This window comes from Sus scrofa, chromosome 15 (assembly GCF_054392235.1).
Source record: "Sus scrofa isolate SSC_HxYL_T2T_F1_AM1 chromosome 15, Sscrofa_HxYL_maternal_Yorkshire_Landrace_v2.0, whole genome shotgun sequence".
NCBI classification, from domain to species: Eukaryota; Metazoa; Chordata; class Mammalia; order Artiodactyla; family Suidae; genus Sus; species Sus scrofa.
In genome coordinates this window covers 108,931,127-108,955,952 of record NC_139397.1, presented here as the reverse complement: position 1 = coordinate 108,955,952, position 24,826 = coordinate 108,931,127, and the positions used below count along the sequence as shown (strand labels likewise).

The 24,826-nt window shown below is 35.8% G+C and overlaps 1 protein-coding gene across 3 annotated transcripts in view; it reads right to left on the bottom strand.

Moving 5' to 3' along the window:
* PMS1 (PMS1 homolog 1, mismatch repair system component) overlaps positions 1-24,826 on the bottom strand; it is a 249,331-nt gene that overhangs the window by 4,860 nt on the left and 219,645 nt on the right. For 2 of the 3 annotated variants that reach the window (XR_014829386.1, XR_014829391.1), the window contains one exon: positions 22,468-22,557. The gene's annotated coding sequence lies outside the window, so the exon portion shown is untranslated. Of the gene's footprint in view, positions 1-22,084; positions 22,152-22,467; positions 22,558-24,826 lie in introns of all 3 variants that reach the window. The other variant, XR_014829389.1, reaches the window with a different exon arrangement.

The following is a 24,826-nucleotide window of genomic DNA, read 5'->3' as shown; positions in this document are numbered from 1 at the left end:
ATTGGAATACAGCCATACTCATGGCTACTTCTGACAGGAGACCTGAATAGCATGACAGACTGTATGATCCACAAAACTTAAAATATTTACTACCTGGCCATTTTTAGCAAAAGTTTGCCAATCTTGATATGTAAGAATCATACCACACATGCTGTATTATATCTTGCTCTTCCACTCAACAATATATCATTAACATTTTTAGAGATCAATAAATACAGGAGTTCCCATCGTGGCTCAGTAGAAATGAATCTGACTGGTATCTGTGAGGATGCGGGTTAGAACTCTGGCCTTGTTCAGTGGGTTAAGGATCTGGCATTGCCATGAGCTGTGGTGTAGGTCACAGACTTGGATCTGGCATTGCTGTGGCTGTGGCATAGGCCAGTGGCTACAGCTCTGATTAGACCCCTAGCCTGGGAACCTCCATATGCTGTGGGTGTGGCCCTAAAAAGACAAAATAATAAATAAATAAATAAATAAATAAATAAAGTATCATTTTAATGGATGTGAGGAATTCTATTATATAAAGGAGCCATCATTTATTTAATAAATTTCTATTGATGGCTATTTAGAGTTTAATTTTTCTGTGTTATAATCAGTGCTGCCACAAAATCCTTACTTAGACATCTTACCACACTTGATTATTTTCTTAAGATAAATTCTTAGAGATAGAATCCTGGGGTCAAAGGCTCCATATATTTTATATTTTATATTTATTTCCAAACTGCTTACCAGAATGAACTGAAATAATTTTCATTCTTATCAACAGAGAATGAAAGCGTGCATGTTCTTTTCTTCCCTTACCAATCCTGAGGATAAGCAAGTTTTTTAATCTTTGGTGGAAAAATGATAGATTAGTTGTTTCCACTTGCATTGTTTGATTCCTATGAGGTAAAATATCTTTCATGATTATTGGTTATTTATGCTTCTTTGTAAATTATGGACTGCATTTATATTTACATAAAAATGTACTTCATTTACTTTGCCAACTTTTCTGTTGGAGCATTTCTTAAACTGAAGCATTTTTTAAGTGTATCATATATTAAATACTTCAACAAATATCTACTGAAGATTAAAGACTTAGGAATATGACTGTGTTCCACATAAAGAAGAAAATCTTCACAGTCACAATATAGCAAAGAAAGGAGTTATCAGAGTTCTCACAGTGGTTCAGCAGGTTAAGAACCCGACATAGTATCCGTAGGATGTGGGTTCAATCCCTGGCCTCACTCAGTGGGTTAAGAATCTGGGGTTGCTGCAAGCTACAGTGTAGGTGACAGATGCGGCTCAGATCCAGTGTTGCTTTGGCTGTGACCTAGGCCTGCAACTGCAGCTCTCATTAGACCCCTTGCCTGGGAACTTCCATATGCCACACTTGTAACCATAAAAAGAAAAAAAAAAAAAGGAGTTATCATTTGTTTGACATATAAAATAAAAACACCTCCTAAAATTCAGTCAATTATTTCATAAACATCTCTTAGGAAGAACATCCTAAACAAGTCAAATGAATTCATTTGAAATTAATCTAATCATAGGAAACTAGGCTTTGTCTCTCAAGCCTGTACATTAATTAAGAATCCTTCTCTAGGAGTTCTCATCATGGTGCAGCTGAAATCAATCTGACTAGCATCCATGAGGATGCAGGCTGGATCCCTGGCCTTGTTCAGTGGGTTAAGGATCCAGTGTTGCCATGAGCTGTGATGTAGGTCGCAGACATGGCTTGGATCCCACATTGCTGTGGCTGTGGTGTAGGCTGGCTATAGCTCAAATTTGACCTCTATTTCTGGGAAACTCCATATGCCACAGTTGCGGCCCTAAAAAGACCAAAAAAAAAAAAAAAAAAAAAAAATCCTTCTCTCTACTTTCCTGGTAGCCCAATGGTTAAGGATTCAGCATTGTCACTGCTGTGCCTTGGGTCTGGCCCAGAAACTTCCATATGCTGCAAGCATGACACCCCCCACACACACCAAAGAATCCTACTGATTAAGTCATTAAACTACCTAGATTGTTAATGCTAGGTTTTTTGCAATCAAACAATCATTTTTTTTCATTTTCTAATTCTATTCTTTAAACAATACAGACAAATATAAAGGGGAAAGTAAAAATCACCTAAAATTCTCCACACAAACATACTTCTATGTTTCTTTTCACTTCTCCTCACTAATCATTGTATATGACTGAACCATATGGCAGGAAATGAGGAAAATCAAAAAGCTAAGCAAAGGGAAATTAAGGGAAACCAGAAAATAAGGCAAATATGTACAGGGAACAGCAGAATACAATAAAACAATCACACTCTGCTCTTGAGGTTTCTTCTGGTGTTACCAAAAACAGGCAGTTAAGAATTGAACTTCTCACACAAAATTACATTTTGAAATTCTACAATGCCTGATCTGGTCATTTGCCATAATTTCGCCAAGTAAAACTAACAAACAAAAAACCCCTTACATTTAAATTTATGGGTTCTGAACAAATATTGTTACACATGAAAGAATTTAAAGAAATTCTAAACACTCCACTACCTGTTACAAAACCTAATAGTAGTTCACCAACTGCTTATAGATCTTGCAAAATGTATAAGGGAAATTGATAATCAAACATCATTGATGACAGATATTTATATCAAATTCACATAACTATTCCTAATTATAAATATAGATATACATTCCAGGATTATCCACAAGTATGTATTCCTATTAATACTTATTGCAGTTACATATGCACATTGAAAGGAGATATGCCCTTTCACCTTTTATGTACTACTCAGAAATATTAGAGTATCACCAGCTGCCATAAAGGTCACACTGAATTTTGGGTGCTAATTGTGGCAGACTTATGTACATCACTTTATTTAAAAATAAGAAGGTTGTTTAAATCTTCATTCTAATTTAATTTCTCCCATTTAACTGGAAACTAAAACAAAGTTTAGTAAGAGGCAATGTTCTTATGTCCTCCTCTGTCTATGCAAAATGTGATTGGTATATACAGCATGTGAAACCTGATAGAGAAATTAGTTAGCTGAAACCCCAAGACAAGTTTGATCTCTAGAACATAGCATGATTCCCACAACTCTATTAAGAGTAAAGCACTGTGCATGCATGTCCCAGGCTTGAATTTGGAATATAATGTGGCATGTGGGGTGAGAGCAAGGGTTAGGGGGCAAGAAATATTACTCTTTTAACAAATGGTGTTGGGTATAAAGTTAATGCTAAGCTACATAATTTTTCCAAGGGCCAATTTAAGTACTTATATTTTAGGATATGCAATAAAGTTGTTCCCAAATTCTAATCATGGAATTGTGGGCTTAGGTTACACTGAAGTTTATAAATAAGGGTATACAAAGGGCTTAAGTAAATCAATTGTTTTATTGGAAAGTAAAATTTCTTTTATTTTTAGAAACTTAAGTACTTTAACATGAAAAAATTCGTTAAGTTACAATTACACTATACTAACTCCTCAAAAATTCCGTTTGCTTTCACATCTCATTGACATGGATCTTGCTTTTTCCTTTCAACTGAATTTTCCTCTAATCTTCTCTTAGTTTTAAAAGCCTTTATAATGCCTAAAATATAAACCATTTCCTCCTAGAAGCCATCCCCTTTCCATCCTTCAAGATGAATTTATTCTTTACTGTCTTCTTTCAGGACTTTACCTGTAATCTCTATTCACCAACTCTTACATTAGTCCTCAAGGCATAGTTAGTTTTTTGCACTTCAGCCTCTGGCTGGCTTGGCATACAAGTAGCAGATTGTAAACTACTTGACAATGTTGATTCTTCCATTCCAAGAACATGGTGTATCTTTCTATCTGTTTGTGTCATCTTTGATCTCTTTCATCAATGTCTTATTTCAGAGTATAGGTCTTTTGCCTCCTTAGGTAGGTTTATTCCTAGGTATTTTATTCTTTTTGATGTAATGGTAAATGGGATTGTTTACTTAATTTCTCTTTCTGATCTTTTGTTCTTAGAGTATAGAAACGCAAGAGATTTCTGTGCATTAATTTTGCATCCTGTAACTTTACCAAATTTATTGATGAGTTCAAGTGGTTTTCTGGTAGCATTTTTAGGATTTCCTATGTATAGTATCATGTCATTTGGAAACAATGACAGTTTTACTTCTTCTTTTCCAATTTGGATTCCTTTTATTTCTTTTTTCTTTCATGAATGCTATAGCTAAGACTTCCAAAACTATGTTGAATAAAAGTGGCAAGAGTAGGCATCCTCATTTTGTTCTTGATCTTAGAGGAAATGCTTTCAGCTTTTCACTGCTGGTATGATATTAACTATGGGCTTGTCATATATTGCCTTTATTATGTTCAGGCAGGTTCCCTCTATGCCCACTATTCTGGAGAATTTTTATCATAAATGGGTGAAGGTAATCTACAGATTCATTGCAATCCTTATCAAATTACCCAATGGCATTTTTTACAGAACTAGAATGAAACATTTTAAAATTTGTAGAGAAACACAAAATATGCCCAAACAGACAAATCCTAAGAAAGAAAAAAATGGAGCTAGAGGAATCAGGCTCCCTGACTTCAGACTATACTACAAAGTTACAATCATCAAAACACTATGGTACTGGCACAGAAACAGAAGTATAGCTCAAAGGAACAAGACGGAAAGCCTGAAATAAACCCAGGCACCTATTAGGCAGAATACTCTTTGCATAAATCACAGCAGTATCTTTTTAGATCCATCTCCTAGAGTAGTGAAAATAAAAATAAAAATAAACAAATGGAGGGAGTTCCCATTGTGGCTCAGTGGGTTACAAACTCTACTAGTAACATGAGAATGTGGGTTTGATCCCTGGCTTGGCTCAGTGGGTTAAGGATCTGGTATTGCTGTGAGCTATGGTGTAGGTCAGACATGGCTCCTATCCAGCATTGCTGTGGTTGTGGTATAGGCCAACAGCTGCAGCTCCAATTTGACCCATAGCCTGGGAACTTCCATATGCTGTAAGTGTGGACCTAAAAAGCAAGCAAGAAAACAAACAAACAAAAAAACTCAAAAAACAAATGGAACCAAGTTAAACTTAAAAGCTTTTGCACAGCAAAGGAAACCATAAACAAAATGAAAAGACAACCTATAGAATGGGAAATATATTTCCAAATGAAGTGACCAAAAGGGATTAATCTCCAAAACATGCAAACAGCTCATGCAGATCTATATAAAAAAACAAGCAATCCAATAAAAAAATGGACAGAAATCTAAATGGACATTTCTCCAATGAAGTCATATGGATGATCAAAAAGCACATGAAAAGATGTTCAACATGACTAATTACTAGAGAAATGCAAATTAAAACTACAATAAGGAATCCTTTAATACCAGTCAGAATGGCGATCATCAAAAAGTTTACAAACAATAAATTCTGGAGAGGGTGTGAGGAAAAGAGAATGCATCTATACTCTTGGAGGGAATGTAAATTAGCACAACCATTATGGAGAACAGTATGGTGGTTCCTTAAAAAAACTAAAAGAAGAACAACCACATAATCCAGTAATCCCACTCCTGGGCATATATCCAAACAGAACTATAACTCAAAAAGTTACTTGCGTCCCTATGTTCATTGCAGCACTATTTACAGTAGCCAACATGGAAGCAACCTAAATGTCCATTGGCAGAGGAATAGATAAAGAAGATGTGGTACATATGTACAATGGAATATTACTCAGCCGTAAAAAAGAATGAAATAATGGTATTTACAGCAATATGGATAGACCTAGATAGAGATTGTCATACTAAATGAAGTTAAGTCAGACAAAGACAAATATCATTGATAGCACTTATATATATAATAAAAAAGACACAAATGAACTTATTTACAAAACAGAAACAGACTCACAGACTTAGAAAACAAAGTTATGCTTACCAAAGGGGAAAGGGAGGGAGAGGGATAAATTAGGAGCTTGGGTTGACATATACACACTACTATATATAAAACATATAACCAGCAGGTACCAACTACTACAGCACAGGGAACTCTACTCAATATTCTGTGATAACCTATTTGGGAAAAGAATCTGAAAAAGAATGAATATGTATATAAGTATAACTGAATCACTGATGTACATCTGAAACTAACATAACACTTCAAATCAACTGTACTTCAACATAAATAAAAATTAAGAAAAAAATTATTCTAAAAAGAAAAAAATGTAAAATCATTCTTAGTTTCAGAGTTTACAAAAACAGAGGGGTAGGGACTGTGGAATTTGGGCTTTGAATGTAGCCCATGACCATAATTTCCTGATTTCAATGCAATGTAGTAAGCAACATAAAAAAGATGATGCCTAGAATAGTCATGTTGTGTTGACAAAAGGGTTGGAGATGGATGAAGTTTTAAAAAATGGGTAGAGGTTCAACAGGTTAATGAGGCATTCCAAGAAATAAAAATTGCTCAAAGTCATGAAGACATGAGAGGTTAGAGATAGAGACTATCTTGCTTAAAGTAAATATAAATGGTTCAGAACTAGTGATGTATATAGCAATATGGATGAATTTTAAATATATTATGCTAAGTGAAAGAAAAAAAGACTTAAAATGGCACTCTCGAAAAGGCAAAACTGTAGGGACAAAGCCCAGGTTAGAGATCACCAGATCCCCAAAGCTGGATCTAGAGACAGGGACAGAGGTTGACTACGAATGGACAACATGAAGTAATTTTTGATAGTGATGAAAATGTTCTGTATCATGATTACTATTGTGATTAAATAACTGTATATATGTGTCAAAACATAGAAATGTACATCAAAGGAGTTAATGTAACTTACTATATGCAAATATTTTTATACATTAAAATGTTTACTGTGGACACATGATGTGGGGAGATGGAAAGTGGGAAGAGAAGATGAGCATCCTAAGGTAACCAGGGGCCAGATTCTGAAGCACCTTACATGCCCTACTTAAGATTCTGTATCTTATCCTGTAATAAATAGTATACGACTGAAAATTCACATTTGCAAGTAGTCCAACTACTTTTAGAAAAAAAATCACTCTAGTATTAACATAGAGTATAATGAAAAAGAGATAAGACTAGAAGTAGGGAGAGTAAATATGTGGTTGGCAACCTGAGTGGATATTTGAGAGATAAAACTGATAGGTCTTGGTGATCAATTGGATATGAGAGCTAAAATGGAAAGAGAGGCCTAAAAAGAATATTAGACAGTTAGATAGAGAGTGATGCCAAAAGTAGGGACTAGAAATACAGAATCAGGTTTCATATCTAAGATACTAAATTCTATTTCTGAGATGTTAAGAAGTGAGTACAAAACAACCAGGGGGATATGCCCAATAGAAGATGAGAAATAGGAGTTCCCATCGTGGCGCAGTGGAAACAAATCCGACTAGGAACCATGAGGTTGCAGGTTCCATCCCTGGCCTCGCTCAGTGGGTTAAGGATCCGGTGTTGTGGTGAGCTGTGGTGTGGGTTGCAGACACAGCTCAGATCTGGTGTTGCTGTGGCTGTGGTGTAGGCTGGCCGCTACAGCTCTGATTCGACCCCTAGCCTGGGAACCTCTGCCAAAAAGACAAAAAACAAAACAAAACAAAACAAAAAAACCAGATGAGAAATATAAGCCTAGTAAGATTGAGTAAGAGATATACATTTAGCAGGCAGAGAGCAGTTGATGCACTGGGGATGGATAAAAGAGAGTCAAGAATAAAATTTTAAGAAACTTCAATATTTCAAGGAAAGGCAGAAGGTAGAGATTAGAGGAAGGCATAAAAGAGGTTATGAAGAGAACCAAGAGTGTAATATAAATGGAGCAGAGAAATTTCTAGAGAGAAGAAATGGTGGCCAGGGAAGCTGTTAGTGGAAATCTGAATCACAAACTCTCCCTTCTTAAAAACAATAAAATGAACAATAGCAAAAGCAAAATAAAGCAACAATTGAAACAACAAAAATAACCCAATCAGAAAAATATATACCAGTAGCACTTAGACTAAGAATGACATGAAATCTCATACTACAAAAATAAAAAGATATTATCCAGATAAGGAGAAAGAAGTTTCTAATAATTAACAGCTGGTGAAAAATCCCACTGCCATACTCGGTACAGGAGGAATAAGATGAATGGATAAACTCTGAAAACTCTCACCAGCACTTCCTAATATGAAGGGAAGCAAAGTGAGAGGATTGTTATAACAAAGGAAATTGTAGAATGCTCTTTTTGCAATAGATGCCACTTCCCACTATCATGGGGATCTGCCATCTTGGTGTTTGTTTTCCCATATTCTTTTAGTGTGTATGTGTGTGTGCACCCGCATGCATACATTTCATAAAGAGAAATATAATAATGACCTATGGTCATTCAGAGCAATCTCTAATAATAAACAGAGATTTGCCAGATAAAGAAATAAAGACAGGAAATACTAGGGGAACAGACCCTTGAAAAGAAATCTTCACCTGATAGGATGAATAATTATGTACTAATAACATCTTAATCAGAATTCTTAGGTTTTGCTTATCCCCAGAAATGACTATCCTTGTTAGAATCAAAAGTTTGACATTCGCCCTGAATAGGAGATTATGAAATCCAAAGGATTTCTGTATAGGTAAACTTAAATCTAGTACAGAATTATTACTTACTAAAAAAAGAGTAGACAGTAAATAGTAGAGAGTAAATCCAACTGTCATGATTGCCTACAGACACAGATAAGTATTCTTTGACCATCCACACCTCCAACTTTGAACAACACAAATGCAAAAGAACAAATCATATTTTTTTAACAAGTGATAAACACATGGTCATTCATTATATTATCGCTCCAACCCCTCATTTCATATAATTAAACAATGTAATAAGATAGGACATAAGCCTCAAATAACCTACCTTCAAATTAAAGCATTAAGGGAAATTTGTGATTATGACCTTTCGAAGTGGGAAGGATCTTTCAAAGAAGAATGAAAAGAGATGGCATGACTGCTAGAAATACACCATATTTATAGTACAAAAGAAAACTTAAGGAGGGAGGGAGAGAAGGAGAGAGGAAAGATAGCCTGCAATAAACAGATAAGGAATACATTCTGAAAGTAGACATCCCTCCAGGAAACAGAAGAGAATTTTCAATAAATCTCTCATATTAACAAGAGAATGAAATCTGTAAAGCAAGAAAAAAAGATCATACACAGTGGAATTAGGTTAGAATGAAGACTGATTAGCTAGGAGGAGGAAAAGGGATGAAAACAATAATACTACAGAAATAATAAATAGAAATACTAAGGTTAAAATAGACTATCCTGTAAAAGTAATTACTAAGGAAGTAGGAAGGGTTTTTAAAATTACCAAAGAATGAAGAAAAAGCAGAAATATTAAATCAATAATAGAGAATACAAACCCACACATAATAGTCCTCAATAATATTTTAGTGAGTGAGGGAAAAAATGTGTTGAGGTTTTATTGTAGAGAACTTCAAACATTGAGTACTAAGCCTGTCCTTCATCTCCTCATAGGAAATGAAGATACATTTAGTCTTTTGAGAATGTGTGGAAAGGGTAGGAGTGATAGGGAGTGCAGTTAAAATTAACATGGTAAGATATACATGTTAAGAACAGTAATCTGGCAGATATATCAGAGAAGGCATGAATTGGAGGTTGGAAGACTAGTTAGCAGATGATTGAACTTAATGAATTTGTGTGGTTTAAAAGAATAAGTCTGTTTGAATTTTATTTTGCCTTGCCTGGTAGTTCCTTTTTGCTGAGACATGGAACAATCTGGGCTAGTTTCATTTTATCTGTAATCTACTGATAAACGATTGCACTCTGTGGAAAAGTATTTTCCAATGGAGTTAGAATAATTATTTGGATCTTCAAATCTTACTTAGAAACTAAAAAAGGTCCCCAACTAATCTCAACCTTGTGTTCCAGATTAGTAGTAAGTATAGACAGAAGAAGAGATAGCAATAGTAATATAAGAAGGAATTGGGAAGAGGTAATTATATTTAACTCAAACTAAGTTATGCAATTCAAAAACAGATACAAAAAGGATTAATTGTTAAATAGTTGCTAATGTTGATTCCCTGGTTTGGAGACAAAACTGTAATTCCTATAAACATGAATCATTTTAAAGTGACTATAAATATATTTAGAGATTTTCCTTTACAGTGAGACAAAGATACATAGGTAGAGTAATCAATAGTCTAGGTTAGAAATAATGAAAAGCTGGATTATTAGATGTATGTGGGATTAGAACCTGAAGTTTATAGTTGACCCTGGAATTAACCTGAGTGAATTCAAGTTCCCATTGGGGGTTTCTCAAGCCTAGATTAGGTCCTAAACAAGTTATTTGTGCACACTGATCTTCAATGACATTATTTTAAATATTTTGCTTTTTCAATACTTTTTTTTCCTGAGGACTTGCAGTCAAAATATACTTAGTTAAGTTGCATAGGAATTGTGTCCATTCTATAGTTACACAAGATATATATAAATATGACTTTATTTCTACCTGATATATAGTAGAAAGAACTAGGCATCTTTAAAAATGAATATAAACCAGTTTTGCAAATTTTATCTTTTTTTCACACTCAAAAAGACTTTTAAGAGTCCAAGTGCATATCAACACTAACTGCTTGATCTAGGCTTATATCCTAGGCAGGCCACATTTACCAGGATGTTCTCGAGTAACTACAGTTCCAGTAAGAACACCATAGTAGGCAGGATGCTTCCCTCCTGTCCCTTGACTTTAATACACATGTAATTTACATTTGCACATCTAATACATTCACTATTGTATCTAGTGCCCTCTGGAGGATATCTTGGATTTTATAAAGCAACAATAGTATATATTTATAGGTATGGGTTAATTACCATAAGGAAAAATGGGCATTTTTCCTATTACTTTAATGGAGTTTGGACAGTCTCTCAGCAAACATCTAAAAATTGTAATTATAATTAAATTAGAAAATGTTATTATCTAACACATCTTTATTTCAAACTTTTAAAATACAAACTGGGAAAAATACATATATATATATATTACTAATAGGATAGTAAATACGATCTCTTGAGGCTCTATTTATGCTCCAAAAGAAATATAAGTGGCTTTTCTTTTTCCTTAAAAATCTGATAAAATACTCTCATTAAAACTAAAGAGCTTGTTCTATTACAAGAAATTTAAATTTTAAAAATTTGACTTTTTAAAAATAAAAATGATATTGGAATGAAAACAGAGAAGTGTTTTTTTTTCAAAATGATTAATACCTATGGCATTTCTCAAACTTTCCCAAAGTATTTTTTCCTTCTACTTTTACTGAGATATAACTGAATATAACATTGTATTAATTTTAGATGTACAACATGATAATTTGATATGCTGGAAAATGGTTATCACGATCAATTTTAAGTAAAATATTAAGAAATACAACACAACAATATTTCAAAAGAATAGTACTCTATCAAGTAAGTTTTAATTCCAAGAATACAAGGATGATATTATATCAAGACATCTATTAACATAATTTCTTAACATCACCAATTAAAAGAGGAAGACACCTGTAGATGCTAAAAGGCATTTGATAAAAACACAGCAGCCACTGCAAATAAAAATCTAAGATAGAAATAGAAGGAAAATACAGTAAATCCTGAACAACATGGGTTTGAATTGAAGGCCCGGTTACATGTGAATTTTTTCAATAAATACATGCTATAGTACTACACATCTGAGGTTGGTTGAACTCAAGGATGAAGAATTGCAGATATGGAGGATACAGAGGACTAACTATAAAATTTAAGTAAAATATTAAAATTATAGGGAGTTCCTATTGCGGCGCAGTGAAAACGAATCTGACTAGGAAGCATGAGGTTGTGGGTTCGATCTCTGGCCTTGCTTAGTGGGTTAAGGATCCGGCATTGCCATGAGATGTGGTGTAGGTTGTAGACGTGGCTCAGATCTAGCATTGCTATAGCTGTGGCATAGGCTGGCAGCTGTAACTCTGATTAGACCCCTAGCCTGGGTACCTCCACATGCCACGGTTGCGGCCCTAAAAAGTCAAAAAACGACAAAAAAAAAGTTATATTGGATTTTGTCTGGGGGTAGGGGGAAGGGTTGGTGCCCCTAAACCCTGTGTTGTCCCAGGGTCAACTACACTTAAATATGATAAAGATCATTTTCTAAAAACCAGTTACAAAAATAATTTCAATCAGTATCAGATATCAGAATGGGATGTACATTATCTAGCAATCCCAAGAAATTATAACAAAATTCTATTAGAAATAAAGCAATTAGATGTAATACATAGAGTTTCTTTTCTGTAATAATAATAACCATCTAGAAATTTAAATGAAAAACAATTATTTTTACATAGAAATAAAATCTATAAAAATGCTTAGAAATCAGAATGGCATACAAATAGATAAAACTCTTCAGTTATTAGATATATACCCAAAATAATTGAAAGCAGGGACTTTGTACACCCATGTTCATAGAAGTATTATTCAGAATAGCCCAAAGGTATAAGCAACCTAAGCATCCATTGATTGAAGGATGGATAAACAAAATGTAGTATACACACAGTAGAATATTATTCAGACTTTAAAAGGAAGGAAATTCTGACACCTACTACAACATGGACAAAACCTGAGGATATTAAGCTAAGTGAAATAAGCCAGTCACAAAAGAATAAGTGCTACATGATTTCATTCTTATGAAGTACCTAGAGTAGCCAAGTTTATAGAGACAGAAAACAGAATAGTGGTTGCTGGGAACTGGGGTGTGATGAATGGGGATGATGGGGAGTTGTTTATCATGTACATAGTTTCATTTGGTGAAGATGAAAAGGTTCTAGAGATGGATGGTTGTAATGATTGCACAACAGTGCAAATGTCCATAATGCTGGTGAATTGTACACTTAAAAATGATTTTTAAAAAATACCCGGTTCATGTGGAGAAAAGGGAACCCTCTTATACTGTTGGTGAGGAAGTAAATTGGTACAGCATGGAAAACAGTATGAAGTAAATTGGTACACCATGGAAAACAGTATGAAGGTTCCTGAGAAAACTAAAAATACAGAGTCATCATATGATCCAGCAATCCCACTCCTGGGCATATATCCAGACAAAATTATAATTCGAAAAGATACATGTACCTCTATGTTCATAGCAGCATTATTTACAGTAGCCAAGATATGGAAACAACCTAAATGTCAATCAACAGATGAATGGATAAAGAAAATATTATACACACACACACACTCAATGGAACATTACTCAGCTATAAAGAATGAAATAATGCCATTTGCAGCAAAATGGATGGACCTAGCAATCATCATAATAAGCAAAGTAAGTCAGAAAGACAAATAACATATGATATCATTTATATATGGAATCTAAAATATGCCGCAAATGAACATATCTACAAAACAGAAATAGACTCACAGATAGAAAAGACTTGGGATTGCCAAGGGGGAGAGGGTTAGGAAGGGAAGGACTGGGAGTTTGGGATTAGCAGATGCAAACTATTATATACAGAATGGATAAACAACAAGGTCCTACTGTACTGCACAGGCACTATAGTCAATATCCTGTGGTAAACAATAATGGAAAAGAACATGAAAAAGAATATACATACATACATACATACATAGACATAACCGAGTCACTATGTTATATAGCAGGAATTAACACAACACTGTAAATCAACTATACTTCACTAAAATAAAATCACTCAATTCAGTTAAACAGAACAGATAACTCAGAATTCAATCTGAGTATACATGTGACAAATGTGGTATTTCAATAAATTAGAAAAAAAAGATGCTATATGTAATATATGATACTGGCTCAACTGGCCAATCATCTGCAAAAAATAAAGTTGAACCCTGATCTCACATCATATAAATACTTAAATTCCAGATTGGCAAAATACTTAAAAATAAAAATATTAGTATACGAGCTAAAAACTACACATACAACATGGTTGGCCAAGTTAAACAACATTATGGCATAAGAGATTATCAACAAATTCAAAAGACACAACACATTTAGGCAAAAAAATTTTATTGCAACTGACAGATAATGGATCGGTATCTGTGATATCACAAAACACTTAAAAATTGCTAGAATAAGACAGCCTAGAATTTAAATGGAAAAATAAATGTGAATAGAAAATCGACGAACAAATCTAAATGTCCAACAATCTCCAAATTCTACCTCTGTACACACAGATCCCCTCACATAAAGAAGAGGTCGAGCTGGAGTTCCTGTTGTGGCTCAGTGGTTAACAAACCTGACTAGTGTCCATGAGGATGCAGGTTTGATCCCTGGCCTCACTCGGTGGGTTAAGGATCCAGTGTTGCTGTGAGCTGTGGTGTAGGTCACAGACACGGCTTGGATCCAGCATTGCTGTTGCTGTGGGTGTAGGCTGGCAACTACAGTTTTGATTCAACCCCTAGCCCGGGAACCTCCATATGCCTAGGGTGAGGCCCTAAAAAAAACGACCAAAAAAAAAAAAAAGGAGGTGGAATTTATTTTTCCTCACCTTGAGTCTGTACTAGCCTTGTGACTAGCTTTGTGAAGGCATGTTGAATGTCACTGTCACTATGAAACATGACAGAGGTGATGTTTTAGAACTTTTGATTCTTGGGTATTGAAAGGACAGCATCTTCTCTTTTAGCTCTTGTAAAATCCAACTGTTATGTTATGCAAAATCAAGCTTATACTAATGAGAGATTAGAGGCTGTATGTAGGGAGAGAGGCCCTGGAGGATGAGAATGGTAGTGATCCCCACCTCAGCCAAGATCTGTATTGGATGTTCCAGCCTCAGCCACACTCCTAAATGAATGCAGCCCATAAGTGACAAATACACTTGCAGTGAGGAACGGTAATTAAAAAAAAAAAAAAAAAGATGGCATTTACAAGTCACAGAGCAGGCAATGGAAGATGACAGCAATTAGCCCATAAAGTGTGAAGGAGTAACTCTGACATGAACTTGTATTCTTATGGATTGTCCTCAAATCAATCTGAAAACACTGTCAGATTTGAAAACTGAATTTGCTTCAGCAAAGACCATACCACCTCTGTCATCTCCACATTTATTTAGGTCCACGGGCAAAGGTATGATTTAGAGCAATAATTTTTATTTTATTTATTTTTTTTTTTATTTTTATTTTTTTTGTCTTTTTGCTATTTCTTTGGGCCGCTCCCGCGGCATATGGAGGTTCCCAGACTAGGGGTCTAATCGGAGCTGTAGCCACTGGCCTACGCCAGAGCCACAGCAACGCAGTATCCGAGCCGCGTCTGCAACCTACACCACAGCTCACGGCAACGCCGGATCGTTAACCCACTGAGCAAGGGCAGGGACCGAACCCGCAACCTCATGGTTCCTAGTCGGATTCGTTAACCACTGCGCCACGACGGGAACTCCTAGAGCAATAATTTTTAAACCTTTGTTCTCATATTCCCCAAATGAATTTTGACAGTTTACGTTTACTTGATAAATTTTTAGTTGATGTCTGAAACTGTTCATCAAAAGATTAAATGGTTAAAAAAATTTAGATAAGTAAATTCTGACACTAAGAAATAAAATAGGAGTTCCCATTGTGGCTCAGTGGGTTATGAACCCAATTAGTATCCATGAGGATGCAGGTTCCATCCCTGGCCTTGTTCAGTGGGTTAAGGATCCTACATTGCTGTGAGCTGCGGTATAGGTCGCAGACACAGCTCAGATCTGCATTGCTGTGGCTGTGGTGTAGGCTGACAGCTACAGCTCTGATTCAGCCCTAGCCTGGGAACTTCCATATGCTGCAGGTACAGCCCTAAAAAGAAAAAGAAAGCAAGAAAGGAAGGAAGGAAGGAAGGAAGGAAGATAACTTCTCTTTTAAATATATTTAAAAGAATCTTAGCATAATGGTTTGACACATATCATCCTCCATTTAAAAATACATGAACAGGCGTTCCCATCATGCCCCAGGGGAAACAAATCGATCCCTGGCCTCACTCAGTATGTTAAGGATCCATCATTGCCGTGAGCTTGCGGTGTAGGTCACAGATGAGGATCTACTGTTGCTGTGACTGTGGTGTAGGCCAGTAGCTACAGCTCTGATTCAACCCCTAACCAGGAATGGCCATATGCTGTGGGTGTGGCCCTAAAAAGACAAACCAACAAAAAACATGAACAATCTCATCTCTAAATCTTTCCTTTTTATCGTTGATCTAAAATTTTCATTATACTTCCTCCTCAGATACTTATCTGAATGTGATATCTGTGAAAGTCTTTTACCGATTACCTGCGATAGACTAATTATATTAATTGTTTCAATTAATGTCCTCTCTGTGTCCACACACTTTTCACTGTAATCTTATGGTCTCCTTGCTCTCTGACTATGGACTTGGCCATATGACTTGCACTAGCCAATGGGGTGTCAGAAAATGTGATGCTTGGAGTTCCTGTCGTGGCGCAGTGGTTAACGAATCCAACTAGGAACCATGAGGTTGCGGGTTCGGTCCCTGCCCTTGCTCAGTGGGTTAACGATCCGGCGTTGCCGTGAGCTGCGGAGTAGGTTGCAGACGCGGCTCGGATCCCGCGTTGCTGTGGCTCTGGTGTAGGCCGGTGGCTACAGCTCCGATTCGACCCCTAGCCTGGGAACCTCCATATGCCGCAGGAGCGGCCCAAGAAATAGCAACAACAACAACAACAACAACAAAAGACAAAAAGACAAAAGACAAAAAAAAAAGAAAATGTGATGCTTGTGTATTTCTGTTCTCTCTTGGTTTCTCTGCCTTCTCTATGAGAATATGCCTGGGCTAGCCTGCTGGGAGAAAACAAAAAAACATATGGAACAGAAACACATCAACAAAATTGTCAAGGCCAAGGGCCCAGACATGTGAGTTTAGCAAAGATCACTCAAGCACCTAGAAAACTTGACACTGACTATAGAAGTAGCGTGAGACCCACTAAGTCCATATCAATTAAGCAAAACTACAAACTCAAACTATGGAATCATGAGTTAAAGTAAATATTGGAGTTCCTGTAGTGGCACAGTGGTTAACTAATCTGACTAGGAACCACGAGGTTTCGGATTCGGTCCCTGGCCTTGCTCAGTAGGTTAAGGATCTGGCGTCGTGGTGAGCTATGGTGTAGGTTGCAGACACGGCTTGGATCCCACGTTGCTGTGACTCTGGCTACAGCTCTGATTCGACCCCTAGCCTGGGAAACTCCATATGCCGCAGGAGCGGCCCAAGAAATGGCAAAAAGACCAAAAACAAAAAACAAACAAAAAAAACCCCAGCAAAAATATATTGCTATATGCCACTGATATTTTGTGATTTTTTGTTTGTTTGTTTGGCAGCTCTGCTATTTCAGTAGATGACTGATACATCACCCACCATATTTTCTATATGAGCACACTGACTTTATTTTTTGTTTTTTGTTTGTTTGTGTTTGTTTTTTTGTTTTTGTTTTTTTTTTTTGTCTTTTTGCCATTTCTAGGACCGCTCCCTTGGCATATGGAGGTTCCCAGGCTAGGGGTCGAATTGGAGCTGTAGCCGCCAGCCTACACCAGAGCCACAGCAACGTGGGATCCGAGCCACATCTGCAACCTTTAGTCTTTTAGTTACCTTTTAGTCAGATTCATTAACCACTGAGCCACATCTGCAACCTTTAGTCTTTTAGTTACCTTTTAGTCAGATTCATTAACCACTGAGCCACAGTGGGAACTCGACACACTGACTTTAAATTCACAGTAATCTACAAATATTTTTTGAATGAATCTGCAACAAAAACAAGCAAATTGAAATTTTAAATTTCATTTTTCTTCCCTATGACCATAGGTCCTAAGTATTTAAAAAGTTCAAATTCATGACTAATCTTACCATTAATATTGCTCAGTAATTATGCAATCCTTAACCCACTCCCTCTTTTACTCTCTTAGAGGACTTTCACATCTTATCTCTTTTCAAATCATAGTACCTTATACCCTTATTCAAAGTGGATGATCTTGCTTCCTACTTTGCTAAGAAAATTAACAATTAACAATTAACAATTAACAGTTCCACAGGTCATTTTCTGTACCCACATATTCTCCTTTGCTGCCTGTTATTATAGATTAATTATTCATACTCTGATCCAAAGCAAAATGTTCCACTTGTGTGCTAGATCCTATTCCATATCACTTACTCAAGAATATAGAAATACTGCTTTGTCTTTACTAACTCATCAATCTGTTGTTCTTGTTCCCTACTGGATCACTCCTATTAGCTTATAATATGGCATTATTTCTCCCATCTTTAAGAAAATTAATGTTTATTTGGCCTTATTTCCCCAACCAGCCACCGCCTCAATTATTTTCTTTTTGCAACAAAGTTACTCTCTCCTCCCTGAAATATTTTATTCACTGATTTCTTCTCTTGATTATCCTAAGACCTTACTGGTAACTACTTCTTAGGCTGTTTTTCTGAGTCTTCTTTTTCTTCCCTACTTCTTACTATTGGTATATTCCAGGATTCACTCCTTGATTTGCCTGTCTTCTCTACCTACTCATTTTGACCATGGTCTCCTCCAATCTCACAGCTTTAAATATCATCTCCTTGGAGTTTCCGTCGTGGCGCAGTGGTTAACGAATCCAACTAGGAACCATGAGGTTGTGGGTTCGATCCCTGCCCTTGCTCAGTGGGTTAATGATCCAGTGTTGCCGTGAGCCGTGGTGTAGGTCGCAGACGCGGCTTGGATCCCGCATTGCTGTGGCTCTGGCGTAGGCTGGCAGCTACAGCTCCGATTAGACCCCTAGCCTGGGAACCTCCATATGCCACAGGAGCAGCCCAAGAAATAGCAAAAAGACAAAAAAAAAAAAAAAAATCATCTCCTTGACGAGGACTCCCAAATTAAAATTTCTAGCCTATGCTTCTCTCCCAAATTCCATCCTTAATTATTTATGTACTTGATTCATTCCTTGGACATTTATGGACACACTCATCATAACCATAACTGAATTCCTGATCTCCCCTCCAAAACTGCTTCCTTGCAATCTTTCCCATCTCAGTTGATGGCAACACCATTCTCCTTGTTACCGAGAGTTACCTTTCCTTCTCTCATATCCTTACAAGTACATCCTGAATCCAACCATTTCTCAACATTTCCTCTTATTTCATTCCAGTCTGTGCCATTGCCATATCCTCAGAGCTCCTAACAACTTGTCCTATTATACTTCTTGCCTCCTATAGTCTATGCTCTACACAAAGGTCAAGAATGATAAAGCCATATTTTTGCTTATTATCCTCTCCTGGCTCTCCATTTCACTCGAAATAAAAGACCAAGTGTTTAAAAGGTTCTACAATTTGCTCCATTTGTTCAACTTGCTCCACCTATAGTGGTCTCCTTGCTACTCCTCAAAATACTAGGCATCTTAGAGTCTTTGCACGGCAGTTTCCTCATGTATCCACATAGCAAACTCTTACCCTCTTCAAATTTTGTTCAAATGACACCTTTCAACACAGTCTATCCCCACCTCCCTATTTAAAATTGGAATTCCTGCACACCACTTCTTACAAAGCCCTACTTCCTAACCTCTGTTTTACTTATTCATTTTCCCAACTCTTATCACTTCCTAATGTAATGTGTAATGTGCTTATTTATACCCCCAGAACATAAATGCCAAGAGATCAGGTATAGGGATGTGTGTGTGTGTGTGTGTGTGTGTGTATAATCTCTTATTCACTGATGTATCCCAAGAAACTGTCTGGCACAAAGGAGGTGTTCACTAAATACTTGTTGAATGAATCTATAACAAAAACCTGTATATTAATTAAGATTTAAATTTTAATTTTTCTTTCTGTTGAACATAAGGCTCTAAAAATTAAAAAACTGTCTTTTAGATTGGGTTATCAGTATAATCATTTTTAGCATAAAATTGATTAAATGAAAGATATACATATATTTAAAAAAATTTTTTCTTTAGACAAAACAGACTATTTTTTGGCGGAGGTAACTAATTTAGTCTTTTAGTAATTCTTCTTTTCAGGTGATTGATTACATTCTTACCTCATCAATATTATACCTCAAAACTTTAACTTTTAAATAGGTCAGACGAAAATCATATTTTAAAACTAAAACTATATTTGTCAAACTCCTATGTGGTTGCTAAATAGTCTATTTTTTTATGTTGTTGCTAATGTTTAAACACATTGTGTGGTGAAGCTCCTTTTTTAAAAAATAAATGTTATTGAAGTATAGTTGACTTACAAAGTTGTGTTAGTTTCAGGTGTACAACAAAGTGAATCAGTTATAAATATACATATATCCATTCCTTTTCAGATTCTTTTCTCATATAGATTATTACACAGTATTGAATAGGATACCCTGTGCTATACAGTAGGTCCTTGTTATCTCTCTCTATTTTATATATAGTTGTGTATATACAAAAGACACATATTTTAGGAAGTTCCTGTTGTATCTCAAAGTTAATAAGTCTGATTAGTATCCATGAGGATGTGAGTTTGATACCTGGCCCTGCTCAGTATCAAGGGTCCAGGTTAAGGGTCCAGTGTTGCTGTAAGCTGTGGTGTAGGTTGCAGATGTGCCCCAGCTGTGGCTGTGTTGGTCAGCTACAGTTCCAATTTGACCCCTAGCCTGGGAACTTCTATATGCCACCTACTTTCTTTCACATTAGATACTTAACGTCTTAATGGTAAGTTTTATCTAATGTGTTCTGAAAATTTTGGTAGCACCAGAAATTTTTTTCAATAACATTTTAAAAATTTAGCACCAGTAAACTTAACTGTTTTGGCATTTCAAGGAAGTTTTTCTTTTCAGCTTATGACATGTCCTGGGAAAATTAATGAGAACAGCTGGAAAGAATTTTTTATGCTTACATGTATAAAAGTACTCCTTTTAGCATTCAGTGTTTCTTATTAATCCTTTCTTTGCTTCCTTATGTGTACATATTCATTGACAACAGCTAGGAGCAAGGAAAAGGAACAGCCCTTAAATGGAAATCATCACTAATTCCACCACCCTATTCTACCATATATCTGCATTCAAAACATCCCAACATGGGACAAAATACTACATTCCTAATCTACTTTTTACTCATAACATAAATTGAGAAGACAGAGAAATTCCCTGTGGATTGTGGTAACTTAATTAATCATTAATTAAGTCTTCCCCTTTTCTCAGAGCTCAGAGTGTGAAACATTTATATACACACTTTTGTAAAGTGATGGAAGGGCTATTGTGAACTCAGTCAAGTTTACACTCAAATTAATTTTTGGAAAGAGTTGGAAGTAAAGAATCTGGAAATTGATTCCTTTTAAATGATCCTTATCCTTGTATTCCTAGAAAGTTTTCACATTCTAAAGAGGTAGCCTACCCCAGCTTGAAGATTATTACAAAGTGCATTTCTCTTCTGTGATAAAATGTGTACTTTTTTATTGCAGATGATTGGCTAACTAGGCCTGTATCTCTTCATACTCTCATATGCCTTTCTTTGGTTTCCAAAGTACTGAAATGATGTGAACTTAACTGTTGCCTACATACAGATCCATCTGCAGATGACAGAGCTTTACTGGTTTAATCTGTTTAAACACAATTTTCATGAATAAATGGCTAACTACTAAACTCTGCAGATAGAGGAAAGCTCCTAGAAAGTCAAGGTTAAGAACAAATACAAAATTAAAATAAGTAGACAGAGACACCAGTGGTAACAATTGACAAGGGAGATTTCATAGAATAAGCCTGGCAAGTGACTAAACTAATGAACAAACAGAAACCCAGCACAACAACCTTTGGGGAAAAATACAAGAATTTAGAATGTACAATATATTATCTAAAATGTCCAATTTTCAACAAAAAAATATGAGACGTAAAAAAACAGGAAAGTGAGATCCATACTTAGAAAAAAGTAGGCAATAGAAACTAAATGTACTCAGATGCTCCAGATTAGCAAAGATTTTAAAGCAGCTACTATAAATATGTTTAAAGAACTAAAGGAAGCTATGTATAAAAAACTAAAGTGTGACAACAAAGGATCAAAACTTAGAGATTTTCATTAAGTACATGGAAATTATTTCTTAAAAAAGAAAGAAATAGAAATTCTGCATTTGAAGATTATAGTAAATAAAATAAAATAAAATAAAATTCACTATAGGGGCTCACCAATATATTTGAGATGGCAGAAGAAAGAATCAGAGGACTTGATGATAAGCAATGGAAGTCATATAATCTGAAGAATAGAAAGAACAAGGATTGAAGAAAAAAGAATAGAGCCTCAGAGCCCTATGGGACAACATCAATTGTACTAAATAACACACATGTAATGGGAGTACCTGAAAATGTAGAGAATAAAAGGACAGAAAAATATTTAAAGTAATAATGGCTAAAAACTTCCTGAATTTGAAGAAAAATATGTAAGTCTATGGATCCAAGAAGGTTAACCAACTCCAAGTAAGACAAATACAAAATGACCCATAGATGTATCATAGCTAAAATACTGAAAAACAAAAAGAAGTTTTGAAATCAACAAAAAGAAAACAACTCACCATATGCAAAGGAGCATCAATGCAATTAACAGTTGATTTGTCATTGAAACAATGGTGGTCAGAAGGCAGTGGAATCACATTTTCAAAGTGCTGAAAGAAAAAAAAACCTGTCAACTAATAATTCTATATCCAACAGAACTATTTTTCATAAACGAAGGTTACTTTCTAGAAGAGAAAGAATACCTTTACCCTAATATTTCCAAGAGAAGTCACAGATTGAAACTTATCAATTTGAACTGGCCTGGCAAGGGTCACATATGCATACCTAGACCTCCACTCCTAGGAAATGGTCACAGAGAGGGTTCATCAAGGAATAAAGGGATACTTTTACTATAAGGGGAAATGAATTATGGTCAGGCAAAAACAATAAGTTTTATCAGTTCACTTGTGGATTGAGGATGAGCTGACATTCTGAGTTTAGAGGATAGCTGGCTTGGTTGTCTGTCTAGTGTTCGTTTTCTCTCTGTTTTGGTATCAGCAAAATTTTTATTTGTGGAATAAAAATCCTATCCTTCCAATCATAGGATTCTCACTACTTAACTTGGTCATGTTACCCAAGTTAGCCAGTCTGTCCTGGGAAATGTAATCATTAGGTCTGAGGTACAAGAACAAAAGATGGTTATAACTAAGTTATCCAGTGGTATTGCCAGTGATATCCTGAAGATTTTGAAAAGGATGGCTCAAGATAGGAAGTTTCTAGTATATCCAAAGGGATCCTAAATCCTATACTTCTAAAAGTCTAGCTATTTAACTCTTACTTTGATTCTGTGAGCAAGAAAGTATATACCCATAAATCTTGTATGGCTTAAGTTAGGGACAATTTCTGTTGCATGCAGCCCCAAACTAACTACAACTGGATTGGTTTTATAGGTATTCATGAGTCCACATTACCTCAGATGTCAATGAACAAAGTTATGCTTTTGTTAAAACCCATGCCTTATCCTGAAGAGTAATAAACAAGGACTCCCTCTATTATGGAAGGAGGACTGTGAAGGACCGTGGTCTAATATTGGAGAATACACTGACTTGACCCTACACCTTCTCAGATACCTATTCCCTACTGGGTAAAAAAAACAAAACCAAAAATAAAACCCACCACAACTAGTCAGAGGCAGGACAAAAATCAATCAAATCAAATCATTCCCAGATAAGCAAGTACTGAGGAAATTCATTGCTAGTATACATGCTTTACAAAAAATATTAAGATTTACCATGTGGCTCAGTGGTAACAAATCTGACTCCTAGCCATGAAGATGCAAGTTTGATTCCTGGCCTTGCTCAGTGGGTTAAGAATCCAGCATTGCCATGAACTGTGGTGTAAGTCACAGATTCGGCTCAGATTTGTCACTGCTGGGGCTATGGGATAGGCCAGCAGATGCAGCTCCGATTTGACCCTCTAGCCCTGGAACTTCCATACGTCACAGGTGTGACCCTAAAAAAGAAAAAAAAAATTAAAGAAAATCCTCCAGACTTCAAAGAAGTGACCCAAGACTATGACTCAAATCCATGGAAAGAAATAAAGAACACGATAAATAGTAAATTTGTGTGCTAATATAAGAGACTCTAAAAATATATTTTTTATTTTAATTTTTTTATTACTCAGATGAATTTATCACATCTGTAGTTGTCTAATGATCATAACAATCTGATTTCACAGGATTTCCATCCCACAGCCCAAGCACATCCTCCCACCCCCCCAAACTGTCTCCTCTGTAAAAATATATTTTTTAACACAGTTATGTTCTCTGACCATAAAGGAATTCAATTTAAATTAACAAAGAAAAAATATTTGAAATCCTGAAATATTTAGAAATGAAAGACTTCAAAATAATCCAGAAATCAAAGTATAAATCACAAGGTAAATTAGAAAATATAAGGAACTGAATAAAAACAAAAACACAGGAATTCCTGTTGTGGCTCAGTAGGTTAAGAACCTGACATAGTGTCCACGAGGATGGGGGTTCAATCCCTGGCCTCCCTCAGTCCAGTTAAGAACCTGGTATTGCCGTGGGCTGTGGTATAGATTGCAGATGTGCCTCAGATCCTGCATTGCTGTGGCTGTGGCATAGGCTAGCAGCTGAAGCTCCAATTGGAACCCTGGCCCAGGAACTTACATATGCCACAGGTGCAGCCCTAAAAAGAAGGGAAAAAAAGACAATTTATGGAATTGGAGTTGGAATTAGGAATGAAAGAGGACACATCAATTCTGATTGCCCTACAGGGATTAAAGAGACTAGATAAGGAAATATCATAAACAACTTTATACCAATGAATGAGAAATCTTTTATGAAGTGGAAAAAATGACTAGAATGATAAAAATGACAAAATTATCTTTAAAAGAGGTAGAAAAAAATCTATC